This window comes from Enhydra lutris, unplaced genomic scaffold, assembly GCF_002288905.1.
Source record: "Enhydra lutris kenyoni isolate GAN:26980312 unplaced genomic scaffold, ASM228890v2 scaffoldscaffold3, whole genome shotgun sequence".
Taxonomy (NCBI): Eukaryota; Metazoa; Chordata; class Mammalia; order Carnivora; family Mustelidae; genus Enhydra; species Enhydra lutris.
In genome coordinates this window covers 37,794,342-37,817,358 of record NW_019154087.1, presented here as the reverse complement: position 1 = coordinate 37,817,358, position 23,017 = coordinate 37,794,342, and the positions used below count along the sequence as shown (strand labels likewise).

General features: G+C 35.3%; 1 protein-coding gene across 1 annotated transcript in view; it reads left to right on the top strand.

The window, feature by feature from the left end:
- LOC111153705 (coiled-coil serine rich protein 1) overlaps nucleotides 1-23,017 on the top strand; it is a 1,387,597-nt gene that overhangs the window by 908,155 nt on the left and 456,425 nt on the right. The window lies entirely within an intron of this gene.

Below are 23,017 nucleotides of genomic sequence, written 5' to 3'. Positions count from 1 at the left end.
CCAGTTGTGTGTTCTTAGTATTTGGCATTTTAGATCCTAGTAAACTTGTTATTTAGGGCCTCTTGACTATTTATTTGCTATTTCCACCCAGAATAATGTGTTCCTTTTGAGGGACACATAATAAGTGCTTCACATTGGTAAAAGAGCTGGAGAAAGTGAAATGTAGATTAAGTTTTAGATATTTTTCATGTTGTAGAAAAGCAAGGTAATAAGGATATGGTCATTTGTAAAGAGGTGGCAGCGGAGTGTGTAAGGAAGACCTCAGAACCATTTAGTTTTGGGAGTGTAACTACTTTCATCCAGACATGACCAAAATGGATCTACTTAGAGAAAGAACTTAGCTCATTGCTTCCTAAGTGGGAAGTTCATACCCAAGCAGTACTGCCACAGTTTCTCTCTCCTCATTCAGTGCCTTTAAGGAAATAGAATTTGGAGTTATCCAGCTTCTCCCTGTTGTCACCTAGTCCAGTAGTAACTATGTTAAATCCATATATTCATATAATGGCATTGCTAAATGATAGTCAAATTCTTCATTTATTTTGCCAAGCTTTTGTGGTTTTTCATGTTATTTTTCAAAGCCAAGTGACTGGTTTTTATTGAAAAGAGTTACTATTAAGTTTTATTGCTTTTTCATTTTCTCTGACTTTGTTTTTATTAGAAATGTATTTATGGGCAAAGAACATGTTGATAATGTGTTTTAAATTATTATTTTTTCTTAAAACTGTTTTATGATTTGTGTGAAGGTCAAAATTTTAATGATCTACAACATAATATATAGATCTGCATAGAGGGGACAAGATGATTTGGGTCTCTCCCTGAGGTTAGCGGAGTGATTGTGAAGAAGGTAAGTTCATCAGATCAGTGAGAGCCTGGTATCCTCTTTGGCCCTTGGCAGTACTGATCCAGAATATAAACTAAATGATGACGATAAAATTCTAAACAACTACTTCACTTGCTCTCTGTGCAACACTGGATTACATGGGCATATTTCTGTTTAACCAAAACTCACCTTAGTTTTCCCCATGTTTATGGTAGGAGACTTTGGAAGAATGTCAGACAATGAGGTGAAATTTGTTGTGAAAACTATTCTGGCAAGTCTCAGGGGTAGGTGATCTATAAACAAAGAGTGCAATGACTATGTTAAAAGCCTCCTGATCTCTCTTGCTTACAAAATATCACATATATTTCTGATTCCTATCTACTCTGTTCTGTTATGTGTCCTTTACGATGATGTACAGTATACTTCCAACTATGTTAATTTGAAATGTGTGGATTTAGGAAATTCTTGCTCAAAGCCTTCTCTTAGAATTCTTTATCCTAAAGCTATTGTGATTGATGAAGATTTAATAGCAATGATTAATTCTTAAGATGAATTAATTTGTCTTAGTTTAAATGACAGATATTCCCACTAGGTGTTGATGGATATAATACCGAGGGCCTGTTACCAAATATTTATAAGAAGGTTTAAGATGTGTTGTTTAAAATGTTCTATTTACTTATTTGAGATAACGAGAGTGGTTAGAGTATGCATGGAAAATTGAAGCAGGCAGTAATATCCTATTTAGCTAAGTGATAAATAACTATTAAAAAGCTAATTGCTAGACAGGAAGGCCACGTTTAAACACTACATGCTGTATAAAAATATAAATTAAGAAGTGATTAAAATATAAACTACCTTTCTGAAGGAAATGGAGATGGACGGCACCTAAATTACTTGTATTATTGTGAAATATTTGAAAATAGATATTAGTTCGATTAAAAAAGTTACATGAGTATTTTTGCATATTTATACATGTACACTGTATATAAATTGAGGGGGCTAATCATAATAGATGTTTAAAAAGGGAAATTAGTGGAATGTTGTACAAAAAATGTGATTATTTAACTGGTATTTCTACCTAAAATGAACTTCCTATCTCCAGTGAGATCTTGTAACTCAGAGGAAAGCCTCAATGAAAAGTCATTGAGTATCACACACAGATAAATCAATGTATCTCTTTTCTCAAGGAACTTCTGTTCTCCCAAACAATGCTTTTGCTGTTAAATGTAGATTGAATCAAGTTAGTATAGGTTTTCTTAAAATACTGTATACCTTTGTTATTTCAAATGGCATCATATATTCCAAAGTACAGTTTCTGTTAACTTATTAAAGATTTATCTCTGTGTGTGTGCATACCTACTAATTTTTAATGGCAAATTGTTTCTACTTCTACCCTGCCTCAAAAATACTCAATCATCAATATTCTGGGTATCTTATATCACAAGTCTAAATACACATAATATGTGACTTTATATCATAGATGAAGATTACTATTATGTTTAGATATCTAAATCACGGTTAAACATTTAATTTCAGAAATTTTACTGAACATGGTAAGCTAATATGAGAGACAGTTGAACTTATGGAATGTGGCTGTGTTGTTGAAAGACACAGAGATTTCTGAATTATAAAAGGATGGAAATAAAGTACAAGTGTGTAATGATCAAGGATTACTTTTACATAATTTGCAGAGCTCAAATCTCCCAAAGTGATGAACAGAATAAGCAGAGATGATGTTGCCATTCTTCATCTGGATTTCTGAAAACAAGATTAATAACATTGGTGTCCTTGAAGATTTTGAATAAATAGTTTTACACTCTTATAAGACAGATTATGAACATGCTTATCAAACATCTGAAAGAAATTTAACACTTAGAAAATTTCTAGAAGCATTCCTTAGGAATATTACCAAAACATATTATAGATTTATTCATCCCTTTTCTAGAAAAATATCCTGTTGTGGTTTGGAAATATTTCAGTGGATTATATTTGGCCATGTTATTAAAAAAAACAAAACAGTTGGGGGAATGCAATTATAAGAATTATATGCAGATAGATTATGACAGACACATTGTTAGGAAAAAGTAGACATCTCAAAGTATTAAAATAGCTGATTTGTGAATGTGTTATTTTTAAAAAAAATCACGAGCATGTCTTACAACAACCCATTGTGTAGTACAAGATGTTTCACCTTCTCTATTGAACTACAGTATTGCCAATCCTCTATCTTCTAGTCTGGTTTTTTTGTTTGTTTGTTTGTTTGCCAAAAACCATAAATAGGAGGAGGGTGGGGAGTTAGGTGAGCCTGGTGGTGAGGGTGGGCATGTATTGAATAGAGCACTGGGTGTGCTGCATAAACAATGAATCTTGGAACACTGAAAAGGAAATTAAAGTAAAAAAACATAAATAGGAAATTATGAGTTTCTAATACTTAAGAAAACATAGAGACATTAGAAAAGGTAGATTGAAAATCAAATGTTTAGTTAAGTGCTATTTACCCAACCCTACTTTATATTTAAATGCATTATTCACTTAAAATAATAATTTATGATTTTCTATTTACTTAAGGCACACTTAAGCATATGATACTTCTAAAGAAAGTATTTATTTTATTAATATGGTAAACAGTGGATGTCATGCCTTTGATAATATAGTTGGATAGACTTTGCATTATTTATCTCTTGGCAAATTATGTATTTCTACTTGAAGCTGAAAGTAATTTTTAAATTTGAGCCTTAAAAGGGAGAAAATTTAAAGAATGAGATAAATGATACTCTAGATTTCAAAATAATTTATTTGCCTGGAATATCAGCACAAGCATTATTACAAGTGTAACATAATAAAAATCACCTTTGATTTTTCTTTCCATATATAATTTATTTAGAATCATTAAACAGATTATTTTAGGTCTAGGTTATTGCATAAATTAGGAAAACTCAGTATTACTTCTCCTAGGTCAAACAGACCTCTGGAGAGAGTTGTTTTTTAACAAAATAAAGAAGGTAAATATGTGAGCTCTAAGGATTGAACTAAACTTGAAGAAAGTGTATTGTTCTTGGAAGTAAGAACAGCAAATAATAGTAAAAGTGCTGAAGTTCCATTCTTCTCTTAAAATCTAATATTTTATATAATTTTGAAATTACAGAAAATACTTCTTTTGTAGCTTTATGCATCAAATAGCAAATCTTTACTAAGAAACAGACCTTGATTACCGGTTATCTTTAATAATTTTTTTCTATAAAACTCTCTTCTATTAACATGTTTTCTTTATTGTTCAATATTCAGAATAGACTGAGAGTTTCAACTTTTGTTCAATTTCAGCTATCTCATTCTTGGTTGCTGTAGAGTTTGGTCGAATGAGAAATTCTTTTATATCCTCAGTGATAACACAATTTGGGGAAGGAAATATATATTGGCTAATATTGTATTCCTTTTTGAGATATAAAAACTGAGATGAAGATAGCTCTTCCTTTTATAGCTAGAGTTATTCAGTGGTTCAGTGCCTATAGTTTGCTGCTGAGATGCGATTTACAGTCTGATTTTGAGATGAAGAGGTCTTTAAGAACTCGGTAAAAAATAAAAATATTCCTTTTTTTCCCCTTCTCAGCATAGAAAGACAACAAAGGAGATGAAAGATCTTTCTGCTTATAAATCAATATTTAATTGAAAGAATTATATGAGACCATAATAATTATTCCTGTTTCAAAAGGTGTTTGACATGATAAAATGAGTTAATAAGTACAAAGCGCTTTGTGTGGTGCCTGCCACATAGGAAGCAACCAATAAATGGTAACAATTACCACTATTATTTTTCATTTTATCTGATCTTCCCTTCATTTATTCCTCTGTCAGAGACAGAGTGTCATGTTGGAAGATTTTGCTCTCTACATGAACTAGTCTACTCCATGGGAATCAAAGATATTCAAGGCCTAGCCTGACACTTACGGGATTTTATATTCTAAATTGGTTCTGAGATGACAAATTGCAAATAGGACAAAAAAATATACTTGGAATCCATTGTTTAGCCTCAGAAATCTTTTTTTTTTTAAACCTCAGAAATTCTTAATTTCATATTTTACCATAGATGAAGAAAAATGGATTTATGTTTTCCACTTAGCATTGTTTACAGGAAGCAATGCAGAAGGCCTGTAAGTCTTAGAAGCTATTTTCCATATCCTCTCTATTTTCTGAGTGACCTTCAAATTGGAATTTGAAGATCTCTTCTATGCTTGTAGACTGTTGACATTCCAAGAATTATCCAAAAGAAACCTGTGAGTTAAGTATAACCTAACTTATTAAATCCACTTCAGTAAGAAAGAAAACATCCTTAATAGTACCTCGGATGAGGGAAAAACATCAAAAAGAGGTACATTCCTTTTTTTCCCCCCACTTTCTTTTGGAGACATTTGATTAGCTAAATTAGATATCCCTTGAGTATCTGACAATGACAAAACAATATTTCCCAAGAGAAGCAGGGGGAAAAAAGTGGGAGGAAAGGAGAGCAGTGAGAGGAAGCCAGCTTCAGCAGGCACGAGATGAATTTTCCCAAAATTGACACTGTAACTTCAGATTGCACTGGATGGAATTATGCCAATTAGAAACATATGCATGAGGTAAAATATCAAGTAATCAGGGATTTGACTTAGAGGGCCAAATAGTTTGAGAAGACATATGGAAATTTTTCCAGGGCAACTTCTGTCTTAAGAACCTGGCCTAAACCCAGGTGGGGAAGCTGAGAAATTCTAACTCTAAGCAAAATTAAACTAAGTAGAACCAACAAAGACAAAACTAAAGAAAGTCCTTATAAAATTTCAAAAGGATACTCAAGAGCTTTGTCTAAAGGATAGCAATATATCAAAACCTTCTAATTCATGAAAGCTTGTAGCTAGACCTCTTCTTATTGACTCATAATGGAAAATCATGAAAACAAACTATAGGTAGTGCTATAATTACAAGAGCTAGTGTTTTCATTTAGGGTAAGACATTTCAAATTTGATAGGTAGTCAAAGGATTATGAAAAAACATTCTCATTTCTAGGAGGCAGAAACTCTGTGTTTGGGAGGTTGACAAAAAGAACTTAAAGGTTAGACCTAATGCAGGGTTTACTTCTCTGTTGCTGTGAGACTTCAGTGGCCTCAGAGGATCATGTTTCCTGTAGAGGAGCTTAAGTCAGGTTGCACAGGGATTTCAGTAAGACTGCTATAATTTTTTACTATTAACCTACCAAAACACCACGAAGAAATGAATCTTTTGATCAAGCAAAACTGTTGCAATATTGCAATTAAAAGGAACACTACATTAACAGGGTTTTAGTAGGTCTCTAAACAGGCAAATTAGGAGGTTATGGAGACTGGGCAATGTGGAGGATATTTAGAAAGTGGTAAGATCCAGGCAGGTTGATGTAAAGGCAGCCTTATAAATAAATGTAGGTAGAGACTAGGCAGAGTTTATGACATGATAGCTTTGCCTCAATGTGCACAATAGGTAAAATAAATGAAGGTTCTGACTTAAGGGTTCATAAATGCAATATATTTTCTTTGTTAAATGCAACATATTTTCTTTGTTTATGAGTATTGTTTTTTAAAATATTTGGATATTTGTAAATACTTATAATTTTTAAATTTTAAAGTGGTTGAGGACTAAGATGGATTATAGTAAAAGGATTTTGAATTTCTAATTAATATAAATTTAGACACCTGTTTTTATAAGGAACATATATTGTTTATAGAATCAGTTAACTCTGGGGATATCTTCAGTTGAAAAGATAAACCATAACAATTTATGGATTTATTTCACTGCTTTATATATGTTTTTGAAAGTATATCCTTACACTCAAGGATTTTTTTTTGCATTATTTTTTTATTTTGTATGTAAGTGAATATGCAGTTATTTTTGGATCTATACTTACGTCAGTTGATACAAAAGAAATATTCTACTCCACATGGTCGAATTAAGTCAGGTTGCTTACATCAGGGAAGTATTTATCCATATATAAATGAAGAGATCACTTATGATTCCTTTCTTAATTTCAGGTAGAAGCTAATTGCCACCTCAAAAATATACAGAAGAAAAATAAACGTTTTTATTTATTTATTTATTTTTTATTGTTTTGCATGTGATAAATATGTAGGAAAACATTTTATTCATTGTTCTCTTTTTTATTTATTTATTTTTTAATTTTTATTTTTTATAAACATATAATATATTTTTATCCCCAGGGGTACAGGTCTGTGAATCACCAAGTTTACACACTTCACGGCACTCACCATAGCACATACCCTCCCCAATGTCCATAACACCACCCCTTTCTCCCAACGCCCCTCCCCCCAGCAACCCTCAGTGTGTTTTGTGAGATTAAGAGTCACTTATGGTTTGTCTCCCTCCCAATCCCATCTTGTTTCATTTACTCTTCTCCTACCCCCTTAACCCCCCATGTTGCATATGATCAGGGAGATCATATGATAGTTGTCTTTCTCCGATTGACTTATTTCGCTAAGCATGATACCCTCTAGTTCCATCCACGTCGTCGCAAATGGCAAGATTTCATTTCTTTTGATGGCTGCATAGTATTCCATTGTGTATATATACCACATCTTCTTTATCCATTCGTCTGTTGATGGACATCTAGGTTCTGTCCATAGTTTGGCTATTGTAGACATTGCTGCTATAAACATTCGGGTGCACATGCCCCTTCGGATCACTACGTTTTTCTTTTTAGGGTAAATACCCAGTAGTGCAATTGCTGGGTCATAGGGTAGTTCTATTTTCAACATTTTGAGGAACCTCCATGCTGTTTTCCAGAGTGGTTGCACCAGCTTGCATTCCCACCAACAGTGTAGGAGGGTTCCCCTTTCTCCGCATCCTCGCCAGCATCTGTCATTTCCTGACTTGTTAATTTTAGCCATTCTGACTGGTGTGAGGTGGTATCTCATTGTGGTTTTGATTTGTATTTCCCTGATGCCAAGTGATATGGAGCACTTTTTCAAGTGTCTGTTGGCCATCTGGATATCTTCTTTGGAGAAATGTCTGTTCATGTCTTCTGCCCATTTCTTGATTGGATTATTTGTTCTTTGGGTGTTGAGTTTGCTAAGTTCTTTATAGATTTTGGACTCTAGCCCTTTATCTGATATGTCATTTGCAAATATCTTGTCCCATTCTGTCAGTTGTCTTTTGGTTTTGTTAACTGTTTCCTTTGCTGTGCAAAAGCTTTTGATCTTGATGAAATCCCAATAGTTCATTTTTGCCCTTGCTTCCCTTGCCTTTGGCGATGTTCCTAGGAAGATGTTGCTGCGGCTGAAGTCGAAGAGGTTGCTGCCTGTGTTCTCCTCAAGGATTTTGATGGATTCCTTTCTCACGTTGAGGTCCTTCATCCATTTTGAGTCTATTTTCATGTGTGGTGTAAGGAAATGGTCCAATTTCATTTTTCTGCTTGTGGCTGTCCAGTTTTCCCAACACCATTTGTTGAAGAGGCTGTCTTTTTTCCATTGGCCATTCTTTCCTGCTTTTTTGAAGATTAGTTGACCATAGAGTGGAGTGTCTATTTCTGGGCTCTCTATCCTGTTCCATTAATCTATGTGTCTGCTTTTGTGCCAGTACCATGCTGTCTTGATGATGACAGCTTTGTAACAGAGCTTGAAGTCCGGAATTGTGATGCCACCAACTCTGGCTTTCTTTTTCAATATTCCTTTGGCTATTCGAGGTCTTTTCTGGTTCCATATAAATTTTAGGATGATTTGTTCCATTTCTTTGAAAAAAATGGATGGTACTTTGATAGGAATTGCATTAAATGTGTAGATTGCTTTAGGTAGCATAGACATTTTCACAATATTTATTCTTCCAATCCAGGAGCATGGAACATTTTTCCATTTCTTTGTGTCTTCCTCAATTTCTTTCATGAGAACTTTATAGTTTTCTGAGTATAGATTCTTAGCCTCTCTGGTTAGGTTTATTCCTAGGTATCTTATAGTTTTGGGTGCAATTGTAAATGAGATTGACTCCTTAATTTCTCTTTCTTCTGTCTTGTTGTTGGTGTAGAGAAATGCAACTGATTTCTGTGCCTTGATTTTATATCCTGACACTTTACTGAATTCCTGTACAAGTTCTAGCAGTTTTGGAGTGGCGTCTTTTGGGTTTTCCACATATAGTAACATATCATCTGCAAAGCGTGAGAGTTTCACTTCTTCTTTGCTGATTTGGATGCCTTTAATTTCCTTTTGTTGTCTGACTGCTGAGGCTAGGACTTCTAGTACTATGTTGAATAGCAGTGGTGATAACGGACATCCCAGCCGTGTTCCTGACCTTAGCGGAAAAGCTTTCAGTTTTTCTCCATTGAGAATGATATTTGCGGTGGGTTTTTCATAGATGGCTTTGATAATATTGAGGTATGTGCCCTCTATCCCTACACTTTGAAGAGTTTTGATCAGGAAGGGATGCTGTACTTTGTCAAATGCTTTTTTAGCATCTATGGAGAGTATCATATGGTTCTTGTTCTTTCTTTTATTAATGTATTGTATCACATTGATTGATTTGTGGATGTTGAACCAACCTTGCAGCCCTGGAATAAATCCCACTTGGTCGTGGTGAATAATCCTTTTATTGTAGTGTTGAATCCTATTGGCTAGTATTTTGGTGAGAATTTTCACATCTGTGTTCATCAAGGATATTGGTCTGTAGTTCTCTTTTTTGATGGGATCCTTGTCTGGTTTTGGGATCAAGGTGATGCTGGCCTCATAAAATGAGTTTGGAAGTTTTCCTTCCATTTCTATTTTTTGGAACAGTTTCAGGAGAATAGGAATTAGTTCTTCCATAAATGTTTGGTATAATTCCCCTGGGAAGCCGTCTGGTCCGGGGCTTTTGTTTGTTTGGAGATTTTTTTTTTTTTAAAGAAACTGCGAAATCCTTTTCCAGAGTGTCTGTACCATTTTACATTCCCACAGTAGCAGAGGGAGCAGCAGGCAGAGGGAGATGCCAGACTCCCCCCTGAGCAAGGAGCTCGATGCAGGACTCTATCCCAGGACCTGTGCTAAAGGCAAACCTTTAATGGACTTACCCACCCTGGCGTCCCAGCAACACCATTTGATAGTGTCATTTTTTTTTAAAGATTTTATTTATTTATTATTTGGCAGAGAAAGATCACAAGTAGATGGAGAGGCAGGCAGAGAGAGAGAGAGGGAAGCAGGATCTCAGCTGAGCGGAGAACCCGATGCGGGACTCGATCCCAGGACCCTGAGATCATGACCTGAGCCGAAGGCAGTGGCGTAACCCACTGAGCCACCCAGGCACCCCTGTTTGGAGATTTTTGATGACTGTTTCAATCTCCTTACCGGTTATGGGCCTGTTCATGTTTTCTAGTTCTTCCTGGTTCAGTTGTGGTATTTTATAAGTCTCTAGGAATGCATCCATTTATTCCAGATTGTCAAATTTGTTGGCGTAGAGTTGCTCATAGTATGTTCTTATAATTGTCTGTATTTCTTTGGTGTTAGTTGTGATCTCTCCTCTTTCATTCATGATTTTATTTATTTGGGTCTTTTTTCTTTTTGATAAGTCTGGCCAGGGGTTTATCAATCTTATTAATTCTTTCAAAGAACCAGCTCCTAGTTTTGTTTATTTGTTCTATTGTTTTTTTTTGGTTTCTATTTCATTGATTTCTGCTCTGATCTTTATGATTTCTCTTCTCCTGCTGGGTTTAGGGTTTCTTTCTTGTTCTTTCTCCAAATCCTTTAGGTGTAGGGTTAGGTTGACCTTTCTTGTTTCTTGAGAAAGGCTTGTACCACTATATATTTTCCTCTCAGGACTGCCTTTGTTGTGTCCCATAGATTTTGAACTGTTGTGTTTTCATTATCATTTGTTTCCATGAATTTTTTCAATTCTTCTTTAATTTCCTGGTTGACCCATTCATTCTTTAGAAGGATGCTGTTTAGTCTCCATGTATTTGGGTTCTTTCCAAATTTCCTCTTGTGATTGAGTTCTAGCTTCAGAGCATTGTCATCCGAAAATATGCAGGGAATGATCGCAATCTTTTGATACCGGTTGAGACCTGATTTAGGACCGAGGATGTGATCTATTCTGGAGAATGTTCCATGTGCACTAGAGAAGAATGTGTATTCTGTTGCTTTGGGATGAAATGTTCTGAATATATCTGTGATGTCCATCTGGTCCAGTGTGTCATTTAAGGCCTTTATTTCTTTGTTGATCTTTTGCTTGGATAATCTGTCCATTTCAGTGAGGGGAGTGTTAGAGTCCCCTAATATTATTGTATTATTGTTGATGTGTTTCTTTGATTTTGTTATTAATTGGTTTATATATTTGGCTGCTCCCACATTAGGGGCATAGATATTTAAAATTGTTAGATCTTCTTGTTGGGCAGCTCCTTTGAGTATGATATAGTGTCCTTCCTCATCTCTTATTATAGTCTTTGGCTTAAAATCTAATTGATCTGATATAAGGATTGCCACTCCTGCTTTCCTCTGATGTCCATTAGCATGGTAAATTCTTTTCCACCCCCTCACTTTAAATCTTGAGGTTTCTTCGGGTTTAAAATGAGTTTCTTGTAGGCAATATATAGATGGGTTTTGTTTTTTTTTTATCCATTCTGATACCCTGTGTCTTTTGATTGGGGCATTTAGCCCATTCACATTCAGGGTAACTATTGAGAGATATGAATTTAGTGCCATTGTATTGCCTGTAAAGTGACTGTTACTGTATGTTGTCTCTGTTCCTTTCTGATCTTCTACTTTTAGGCTCTCTCTTTGCTTAGAGGACCCCTTTCAGTATTTCCTGTAGAGCTGGTTTGGTGTTTACAAATTCTTTCAGTTTTTGTTTGTCCTGGAAGCTTTTAATCTCTCCTTCTATTTTCAATGATAGCCTAGCTGGATATAGTATTCTTGGCTACATGTTTTTCTTGTTTAGTGCTCTGAATATATCATGCCAGCTCTTTCTGGCCTGCCAGGTCTCTGTGGATAAGTCTGCTGCCAATCTAATATTTTTACCATTGTACGTTACAGACTTCTTTTCCCGGCTGCTTTCGGGATTTTCTCTTTTTTACTAAGACTTGTAAATTTTACTATTAGGTGATGGGGTGTGGACCTATTCTTATTGATTTTGAGGGAGGTTCTCTGAACCTCCTGGATTTTGATGCTTGTTCCCTTTGCCATATTGGGGAAATTCTCTCCAATAATTCTCTCCAATATACCTTCTGCTCCCCTCTCTGTTTCCTCTTCTTCTGGAATCCCAATTATTCTAATGTTGTTTCATCTTATGGTGTCACTTATCTCTCGAATTCTCCCCTCGTGGTCCAGTAGCTGTTTGTCCCTCTTTTGCTCAGCTTCTTTATTCTCTGTCATTTGGTCTTCTATATCGCTAATTCTTTCTTCTGCCTCATTTATCCTAGCAGTGAGAGCCTCCATTTTTTATTGCACCTCATTAATAGCTTTTTTGATTTCAACTTGGTTAGATTTTAGTTCTTTTATTTCTCCAGAAAGGGCTTTTATATCTCCTGAGAGGGTTTCTCTAATATCTCCCATGCCTTTTTCGAGCCCGGCTAGAACCTTGAGAATCGTCATTCTGAACTCTGGATCTGACATATTACCAATGTCCGTATTGATTAGGTCCCTACCCTTTGGTACTGCCTCTTGTTCTTTTTTTTGTGGTGAATTTTTCTGCCTTGTCATTTTGTCCAGATAAGAGTATATGAAGGAGCAAGTAAAATACTAAAAGGGTGGCAACAACCCCAGGAAAATATGCTTTAGCCAAATCAGAAGAGATCCCAAATCATGAGGGAGGAGAAAGGGGATATAAAGAGGATTAAAAAAAAAAAAGAAGAAACAATTAAAAAAAGAAAACCAATAAAGAAAAAATATAAAAAGGAAAAAAATATATATATTAGATAAACTAGTTAAAAAATGTTAAAAAAGAAAAGGGTTATAGTTAAAAAATTTAGCAGAAGAAGAAAAAAAATTGAAAAAGAAAAAAAAAATTAAATTAACTGCAAGGCTAAAGAATCATGGGGAGAAAGCCATGAGTTCCGTGCTTTGCTTTCTCCTTCTCTGGAATTCTGCTGCTCTCGTTGGTATTGAAACTACACTCCTTGGTAGGTGAACTTGGTCCTGCCTGGGTTTCTTGTTGATCTTCTGGGGGAGGGGCCTGTTGTAGTGGTTCTCAAGTGTCTTTGCCCCAGGCAGAGTTGCACTGCCCTTACCCGGGGCCGGGCTGAGTAACATGATCGGGTTTGCTTTCGGGAGCTTTTGTTCCCTGAGCGCTTTCCGCTTTCCGTAGAGTTCAGGAGGGCGGGAATGAAGATGGCGGCCTCCCAGTCTCTGGCCCGGAGGAGCCAAGAGCCTGGGGTCCCACTCCTCAGTGCGCCCTCAGAGAACAGCGCCCAATTACTCCCGTCACCCTGGCCTCCGGCCATGCTCCAAGCTGACCGAGCCTGCAACTGGTTCAAGGTAACCCCGAGATTAGAGCTCACTCCTCGGCTCTGTCTCTGTAGCCAGCTTCCCCATTCTAATACCTGTAAGCTCTGCGACACTCAGACACCCCCGATCCTTCTGTGACCCTGCGGGACCTGAGGCCACGCTGACCCTGCGTGGGCTTCACCCCGGTTAAGCCTCTGGAGCGATGTCCCTCAGCGGAACAGACTTTTAAAAGTCCTGATTTTGTGCTCCGTTGCTCCGCCGCTCGCCAGGAGCCGGCCCCTCCCCCCGTGGTCTATCTTCCCGTCGTTTTGGATTCTTCTCCGCCAGTCCTACCTTTCAGAAAGTGGTTCATTTTCTGTTTCTAGAGTTGCTGTTCTTCTCTTTGATCTCCCCCATTGGATTTGTAGGTGTTTGCAATCTTTAGATAAGCTACCTAGCTGATCTCCCGCTACCTGAAGTAGTCTCAGCCTGCTACTTCTCCGCCATCTTGACTCCTCCCTGAAACGTTTTTATTTTTATACTTAATCATAACTTAGAATATCTTTTCTCTTTCTGTTTATATTTTCATGTAGAATAAATAATCCCCACATAAATGTTCAATTGCTTTTTCTGACTAATGTAGTAAAATCCTGTAAACCTACAAGAACCCACCACTTCTATTTTCTGGAGAACTCTCGGCCTACTTGGAAGTAGATCCCCAAATCTCTTTCCATCCTTTGGCCATCCATTCAGGTGAGGACAGTTATTTGACATTATGTCTACTTTCTGTTTACATTATGAGCTGAAATCTGTCACTTTAACACAGTTGTCTGGACCTGGATTCTCAGCTTAATGGAATGGAGCACTACTGATCAGTTCCATTGTTGTCCTTTAATTACATCATGGGACCTCCCTTAGTCCTTAATCCATGATCACCACATTGTTACTCAATATATAATCTAAAAATTTTAAGTAAAATTACCTAATAACAGAATCATATATTTAGGATACTTTAGCTTCTAAGAAACATTGTACTGTCAAAATATTATATGAACAATTGTTTTAATTAGATTAAAAATGTAAAGATTAGAGAATTTCAGACTCATGCAAATGACAGTTGTGTTCAAAATAATAGCTTTAAGTAAAATTGCTAAGACATACACTATTTGTTTGCTAAGGCCACTAGAGCAAAGTAGCATAGATGGTGTAGCTTTGACACTTGAAAATTTCTCACAGATATAGAGCTAGAAGTCCAAGATCAAGGTGTTGGCAGATTTGACTTCTTCTTGACCTGCAAATGGCATGGTCCTTACATGGTCCTTACATGGCTTCTCCTCAGGGTGTTCACATCCTTCACTGTTTTTTTGTGTCTGTCTAAATTTCCTCTTATAAAGATACTAATCATATTAGTTTGGGCCAACCTTAATGGCCTCATTTTACCTTAACTACCTTTTCAAGGGCCCTATTTTCAAATAGTCACATTCCAAGGTACTTGGGGTTAAGCCTTCAGCATATGAATTTGGGAGGGGACACAATTCAGCTCATTACACATATTAAAAGTAATACAACTGCACTATCCATTTCCCTCAAAAGAGAAACTTCATTTCTGCCTTTCACTTATTTACTCAGGAACATCTTGTTCTATTCAGTAACTTCGAAATTTGATTACAATCAAATTCCAACCATAAACAGTAAATAAAAGAATAAAATAACACATATAAATAATTCCTTATCTGCCATTCTAATATTAACCCCAAATATTTTGATAACAGATACCACCCAAAGCGAAGCTAAAGCTCATTTGATGGCCCAAACCTGACCTGAACTAATATGAACCTGTTTATAGTCTTTTTTTTCCCCACTAAAAGTGGACATTTATATTTTGCTACAAAAATATCAATATGTTTGTACAAGTTACTGCTCCAAACCCTACTTAGGATATTCAAAAGATATGGCATATGTTTTATATTATTATTATTATTTTTTAATTTAATTTTTATTTTTATTTTATTTTTAAGATTTTTATTTATTTATTTGACAGAGAGAGATCACAAGTAGGCAGAGAGGCAGGCAGAGAGAGAGGAGGAAGCAGGCTCCCTACTGAGCAGAGAGCCCGATGCGGGGCTTGATCCCAGGACTCTGGGATCATGACCTGAGCCGAAGGCAAAGGCTTTAACCCACTGAACCACCCAGGCACCCCATTATATTATTATTTTAAAATTGGGACAATTCTGAATTACCAGATACATCTAACCGTAAGAATTTTGGATAAGGGACTATAGATCTATTGTAGTGTACATTTTACTCTAAACCACTAGAAAAATAGAATCTTGTGTCTTCACCATAGAAATATTTGAATTAACACTTGGTAAGTGCTTATCATGTATTTATTATTTAATATTGTCGTAAGCACTTTATACATACTCACTCATTAAATCCTCACAAACTTTTGAAATAGCCAGTGCTATTACTCTCATTTCAAAGAAGAAGCAGCAAAATTAAAAAAAAAAATAATTCGAGTAACATTCTCTCAGAGTCTTATAATTAGTAAGTGGTGAAGCTGGGATTCAAACCTAGAAAGCACAACTTCAGAGTAAAGCTTCACTCAGAGTAAAATTTCACTCAGGAGTAGTGAAATGAGTGATTTACCACAACTGGACATTTTGACTCCTGGCATTCTTCAGGAGAGTTATCTATTTTTCACTTGCTAAGCATTCATGTTCTCTCTCTCTCCCTCTCTCCCCCTCTGTTTTCTTGCCCACCCACTGACTACATATAGACATTATCTTATTGAAGATTATCACCACAACTACTATTTTGTTTTGGTTAAGGACTGATTAAGTATAAAGGATAGGAATCTACTTAAAATTTTTGTTAAATTGAGTAGTATCAGGTGCATCCATTTGAAGGGAATATTCCTTGATCACTTGAAAAATGATCAATAATCATTTTTTCTCTATTTCTCTGTTCTCTAATTTTGTCATTCTTCTGTGTAAACTAGATAGCTTCTTTACATTTTTTAAATTATATTTTGCCCCCTACCAAAACAACCTCTAAATGAGGGTCTCAGCTATCTCCTTTACAGTTGGACAATTACCTCTAATTATAGATAGTGTAATGTCATTTCCCCTAGCTCATTCACATGCTTCAATCAAATAAATACACTTAGCAACAGGAACTAGGGTAAGAAAAATGATTTTTTTCTTTCTGTTCTTTTTCTTTTTATGATGTTCAAATGATAAAAGCACCATTTTACTCATCCTTTTAGTTTATCACTGATGATAAACTCATGATCTGGATGTTCTCCTTAAGACTGTGGTGGTAAGGGAAGATAAGCTCTAAGTGACTCTTTTGGAATGGAGAGTGAGCCACCATTTTCATTTTCTTGCATTATTTTTAAATCAGAAAGAGTTGGGTAGGGAAAATATAAACGTATCTGCTATAAGAAGTTTGTGCAATTTTTCTTTTGACTGGGACTTTCCTGTTACTTTTTTCCTGATCATCATTGCAAAGTTAACTTCTCAATTGTCCCTCTCCTCTAAATCTATTACATCTGGAGTTGGAAGGGGTCGCTTATCTTTCACTGATTAAAAATAACATATACTATAAGCGGAGACAAATTTTGGCAATATAATAAATTAAAACAGTTTTCTATCCAGATATTACTGATTCAATATATATCTGATCCCTTCTATTTCTCAAACCAAATTGTAGCTGATATGTGAATGCTGAATATTAGCATGACCTGTACTTCACTTTTGTAAGCTAGATGGAGGGGGATTAGACAATATTCTGCCTGGGAAAATTCACAATATACTTGCTTGTTCATTTCTCATGGCATCAGGGCTAGACAATCTCAAATAGAACCTAGAGGAATATTCTCTAAAACAGCGGAGAGAAAGTAAAGGCTTATGAGAGTTTATATTCTTATTTGTGAGTACTCAAAAATATTAGATTCAAAATAAGTAAATCAATAATATTTAGAAATTTTAAATCAAATCTTGAGTATTGTCCTATGCTTGGTTATGTAAAAATCACTTGAAATCTAGACTTACTGGGGCACCGGGTGGCTCAGTCAGTTAAGTGTCTGCCTTTAGCTCAGGTCATGATCTTGGGGTCCTAAAATCGAGCCCCACGATGGGCTCCCTCCTCCTGCTTCTCCATCCTCCTCTGCTACTCCCCCCTGTTTGTGCATGCGCACGCTCTCTCTCTCCCTCTCAAATAAATAAATGAAATATTTTAAAAAGAAATATAGATTTACTTAACATTCTAGCAGTCTGAATTCTAGAAATTAAACACATTTGTCGAAGCACATGGAATCAGTTTCAACATTCTGTGTAGGCTGTATATAACCTTTTGGTTACTTTTTACTAAAGACGGAAAAATGGTTTATTTTGTCTTCCTTGCTTCCAGCCTATCAAAAGAAAGTTGTAGCTTTCTTCTCTAACAAGTTATATTCAATAACATATTTGCTCTAGTTTACTGTCTGGAAATCAAGGTCATAAGGGATGCTGAGAGTAGGTAACACCAAGTACAAAAATGCCCAAAGTGGGCAGAAGTCAAAATCATCAGGGAAAGCAAATACTCTTCCAATTTTGCCTTGAAAAAGATTTTACTAATCTTAATAAACAACTTTTGATGAAATAAAACAGGTGAGAGCCATGTTGAAAATGGTTCAGGAGTTGGCAGCAAGCAAAGGATGTGAAAAGCATTTAAAAGAATAGCGAGATGCTGCCTAGAGAACATAGTAATTTTAGTATCCATTTCCAGAGAATGGAGTAATTCACAGATGCTCTTGTGTAGAACCCAGACAATCTGAGATCAAAGAAAACTGCAAACAGCTTAGATGTTAATGGAGTTTAAGAGGATCATAAAATAATGTATAAGAATTTTATATATGTTTTGTAGACAAAGACATCTATGACACAAAAATTAATTACATTTTTGACTATATGGTAAGAGGCAGTGTAGGAGAGTAGGTTTTTTTAGAGAACACATATTTTAGATCTTCCACTACCAGTCCTGTCCTTTGTCAGCAATGCCAGGTTGAGCAACTTGCATAACCTTTCTCTATGTCGGTTTCTTCATCTTAAAATTTGTAGCTGTCACTTACCTCATGGAATTGTTATGTGTGAAGAAAATGGTACTGCAATATGAAAAATAATGAACTCAATGTGTGGTGCCAATAAAAATACCCAATATGGAAGTTTTTAAATATAGTTATTGTTTGTCATCGTCACTGTTACTTTGAATTAATAAAGGCAGTAGACATTCCACTCTCTGAGTATAGAGCCACTTACTCAGCACCACATCTCAGGTGGAATGTTACCTGTTTAAGGAAAAACTTCTCAGGGATTCCTATTTGTAAAAGTTGTACTTGATGCATAGTTCTATTACGTTATGTTTATCATATTACATTGTGACTCTTTTTATTTGTCTCTCCACCAGTCTGTCAGGTAGATAGAGTTCCTATAGAGCAGGGTATTAGTCATAAAACTTTGCATCATTCCTTGGATAGAGTAAAGCATCCAATAAATATTTGTTGATTGAATATTGTTCCTTTTTAGAATCACTGAGAGTTGGGTTTAGAACATCTATGTTAGTTCCTTTCTATATCGATCACTCATTTATTCCTTTTGATTTTCATGTATTTAATTTATATATTTTGGTTTCATTTATAAATATTAAAGTAAAATTAATAACTATATTTCATTTAATTTATTCCCATTTATTCTACTTAAAGAAATAGATGCTGATAATAGTTGATCATAGTTTAGGTGAATTGGAGGAATAAAAATTTGAAATTGTGAGAAAAAATATTTATAAAGCTTCAGTTGTGGGAAAAATTTTTAATATAGTTGAATTTTTGTTTTTAATTTGCCAAGTTTTATAATTTCAAAGCTATTGATCAAATGAGTTTTAAAGTATGCTTAATGCTCTTGTATGGTGGGGCTAATTCAGGTGTTTAAACTACCGTTCTCTATTGTCAGGATTACATTATACAAGGTCTTCAGACATTCATCCTTTTCATCTAACATGACCATTCTGAACTGTAATTTCCTTTTGTAACAATAAGGCTGATTCAGGTGCAGAGAGGATTAACAGATTGCCAAAAGTTGAATAAAGCATGCAAATTTAGTACATAGATTTTGAAATGACATGGTTAAATGATATTTAAACTAATCTGTAATAATTAAGGATGGATGCTCTGTAAAATGGCACATGAAGTGACATATGAATGTGAAGAACAAGAGATTAGATTAGCATGGAGAAAATACTAGTCTTGGGGCAATAAAACGGACAGAATAGGTATTTTAAAAATAATTTTTACTAGCATAAGAAATTAAAAAGTAAGGAAAGAATTTGAATTTTAAAAATAGAATAGAATTTATATATATTTTAGGGAGCCACACATTTGTAGGTATTTAACTGACAAAATAGCATGAAAAATTCTTTTTCAGCCTGACAGCTCTGCAAGTGTAGAGTTAATACCCAAATTTGTAAGGTAATCTGTAATAGAAAAATATTAAATCTGCTGGGCTCTTTTCCCAGAAAATCAATGAAGCAAGAACTACATGTATCAGGATAGAGGAAAAAAGAGAGAAAAAAAAAAACAGATGACAATAAAACAAAAAAAAGAAGGGGGGGAAGAAAACTAGATCAGATTTAATGGGATAAGGAGAAAAGCTGTACATTTCATATGCAGTCAAATAAAATTTCCCCTAACTTAGGAAGGACTATACTTAAAGTATAGACCAGAATTTACAGTTGTGAGAGGAAAATTCAAATACAACTTACTTCATGAAACTGTGATGAAAGAACTTTATAACTCTGCTTTTAAACCTTAAGTTGAGCTTAAATGTATTTTGAAAAGTTGTATTCTGGTATAACAGAAATACTCCTATTACCAACTTACTTCCAGATCCATTTGGCAGTCTAAGCATGTGTCTATAACTTACTAAGGGATTGTCATGAAAAAATTAAGGTGAATCCATTTCCTATTTAGGGCCGACTTATTAAATTACGATGTTCCCTAAAATCCTGATCCTATCTCTTAGCCCTTCCTCTTTACATATTTTTCCTAAGTAACCACATTCACTCTGGTGGCCGTAACGTGGATTATTTGTTGATAGTTCCTACATCTCTATCACGAGGCAAGGTCTCTCCCCAGACCCATGTTTTCTGTTCACTTATTGGACATTTCTACCTAAATATTCCTTTAAGTTTATAGATATGTACAAACACAACGAAGTCATCGTTATATTTGTTCTTCCCTCCCCCATAAGCTAGTTCCTTCTGCTCTGTTTTCTATGGCATTTAATTACATGATTACTTGACAACCTCCCATCCCAGGAAATAGAGCAGAAATAGTCATTTCTTCTTTGTCCCTAATGTCCCACATCCTGAAGGTCATTAGGCACTCTCTCTTCTACTTCAAATATCTCTTTTAGTTATATTTTCTCATGTCTAGTCCATTTCCACTGAAGGAATTTGGATCTTCCTCACCACTTAAGGGAAGTAGTCTAATAACCTCTGAACTGGTTTTCTATCTTCTGGGTTCTCCTGTCTCCAATCTATGCTCTACACTGTTGCCTGCATATAATTATGAGACTTCCTTGCTAAAGAATGTTACTATCTTCCTGTCACACAGGCGATAAGGGCTAAACTCCTTAGCACATCAACCAAGACTTAGCCTTAACTTACTATTTTAGGTATCTCCAGATTTCACCCTTTTTTCTTCAATACAATACAATACCCAATGCAAATGGTATCTCCTTTGGCAAACTGAGTTACCCATTCTATAGTATATTTGCACTTTTTCTTATTGCTATGGTAGAAATTATTACATTTTATATAGTAATTGGCTAGCATGTGCATAATCTGTTTAAGCCAGAGCTTCTAAAAAGTAGGTGTTATGTCTTTTATATCTTTGAAATCCTCAGAACTTGACCTAAGAGCCTAGAACACAGGAGATATTTAATAAACATTCTCTGATGGAATGAACACATGTGTTGGGAGGCTCTGTTACAAGGGTGAGCTTAAGTTTTGCAAGAATTACCACTAGATGTCGCTAGCACATTTCCAATAGCAATTTCTGAGGCAAGGAGACCTAAAATTTACTAAGCACCTACTATGTGGCAGTCCCTTTCTAATAATTCTGAGAAGTAGGTGTTTTCATCACAAATCTGTCTTGAAAACAGACACTTAGAATGATGAAAAGAGTATACAGATCGTATTAGGTATAAGTGGGGTTAAAATCTACAACTGTCTGCCATCAAAACCCATCGTTTTTTCACAGTGGTAGCCACTTTGTTTCTTTTCTGATGATTGAGCCTCTGGCCTCCAAATGACAAATAGCATACCCCATCTTTTCTAACAAATTAAATCTTTATTGAAAAATTAAGCTATTATTGGGCTAGACATTTTTTAAGACCCTTCAAGGTAAAGGCAGTGACTTTGCTTCAGTAATAAGCTTTTCCTGAATATAAAGCAATCATTCAGAAAATTCTTTTTTAATCACATGTGAAGATATGTGCTTTGAACAGGTGCAGTTAGATTTCTAATATATTACTATTTTTTTCCAAATAGCACTTGAAAATTGATATCTACTGCATAAAACCTAATTTCTTGGGGCGCCTGGGTGGCTCAGTGGGTTAAAGCCTCTGCCTTCAGCTCAGGTCATGATCCCGGAGTCCTGGGATTGAGCCCCGCATCGGGCTCTCTGCTCAGCAGGGAGCCTGCTTCCTCCTTCTCTCTCTCTGCCTGCCTCTCTGCCTAATTGTGATCTCTGTCTGTCAAATAAATAAAATCTTAAAAAAAAAACAAAAAAAAACCCCTAATTTCTTATTTTAGTGCCATAGAAAGAACAGAAAAAAAAATAGTATCTGTAATTTGTATCATGCTTATTTAGTTTCCCGCAAAATTCAGTGGCCCCCTCTCTATTATCTACATTTTTAAGTCTTGACATCTATGATATTTCAAAATATAGGCCAAAAATCTGTTACAAATTATTTTGTAGTTACATGGTTCTGAATTTTATTAGGTATCAGGTATTAGGTATCAAAACACTAGCATTATAAATGCCCAAAAAATATTTGATTTTCCTGCTGATATATCTAGTACTCAGTATTTTCATCTAAACATTAATACTATGCTAAGAAAGATGCATACAATAACATGTATGGGTGTGTATGTCTTTAAAAGTACAAATTAGGGGGTGTCTGGGTGGCTCAGTCAATTAAGCATCTGCCTTCGGCTCAGGTCACGATTCTGGAGTCTTGGGATGGAGCAAGCATTAGGCTTCCTGCTCAGTGGGAAGTCTGCTTCCCCCCACTCCTACCCTTCCTTGTGCTTTCTCTCTCACTCACCCAATTTCTCTCAAAATAAACAAATAAAACCTTTTAAAAAAAAGAGTACAAAGTAGAAAAGGTTAATTAACAATATATCTGTTTCTCTTCTCATTTGTCATAATCTTTTATGATAGAAATAATAATTGCAGTTAGAGAATAATCTTAAGGTTTCTTTAAGCTGGATAACTTCATAGGAAACAACAGCACTGAATGGAAAATAAACCTTTATGGACAAATAACTTTTTATACATCTCCAAAGAATGCCTTCTGTTTCTATGAACAAAAGCTTCATTCATAATTATATGCCAGTGTTCTATCTGTTTTGCATAATATCCAACTTGAAGCTTTCTCATTGATATAAGTGTTAGACTGTCATTTTGAAGATGAGCATTATGATCAACTCTTCCCAATAGTTTTCTGTAGAAGATGTTTTCTGTAGTGAAATTCAGGTAAAT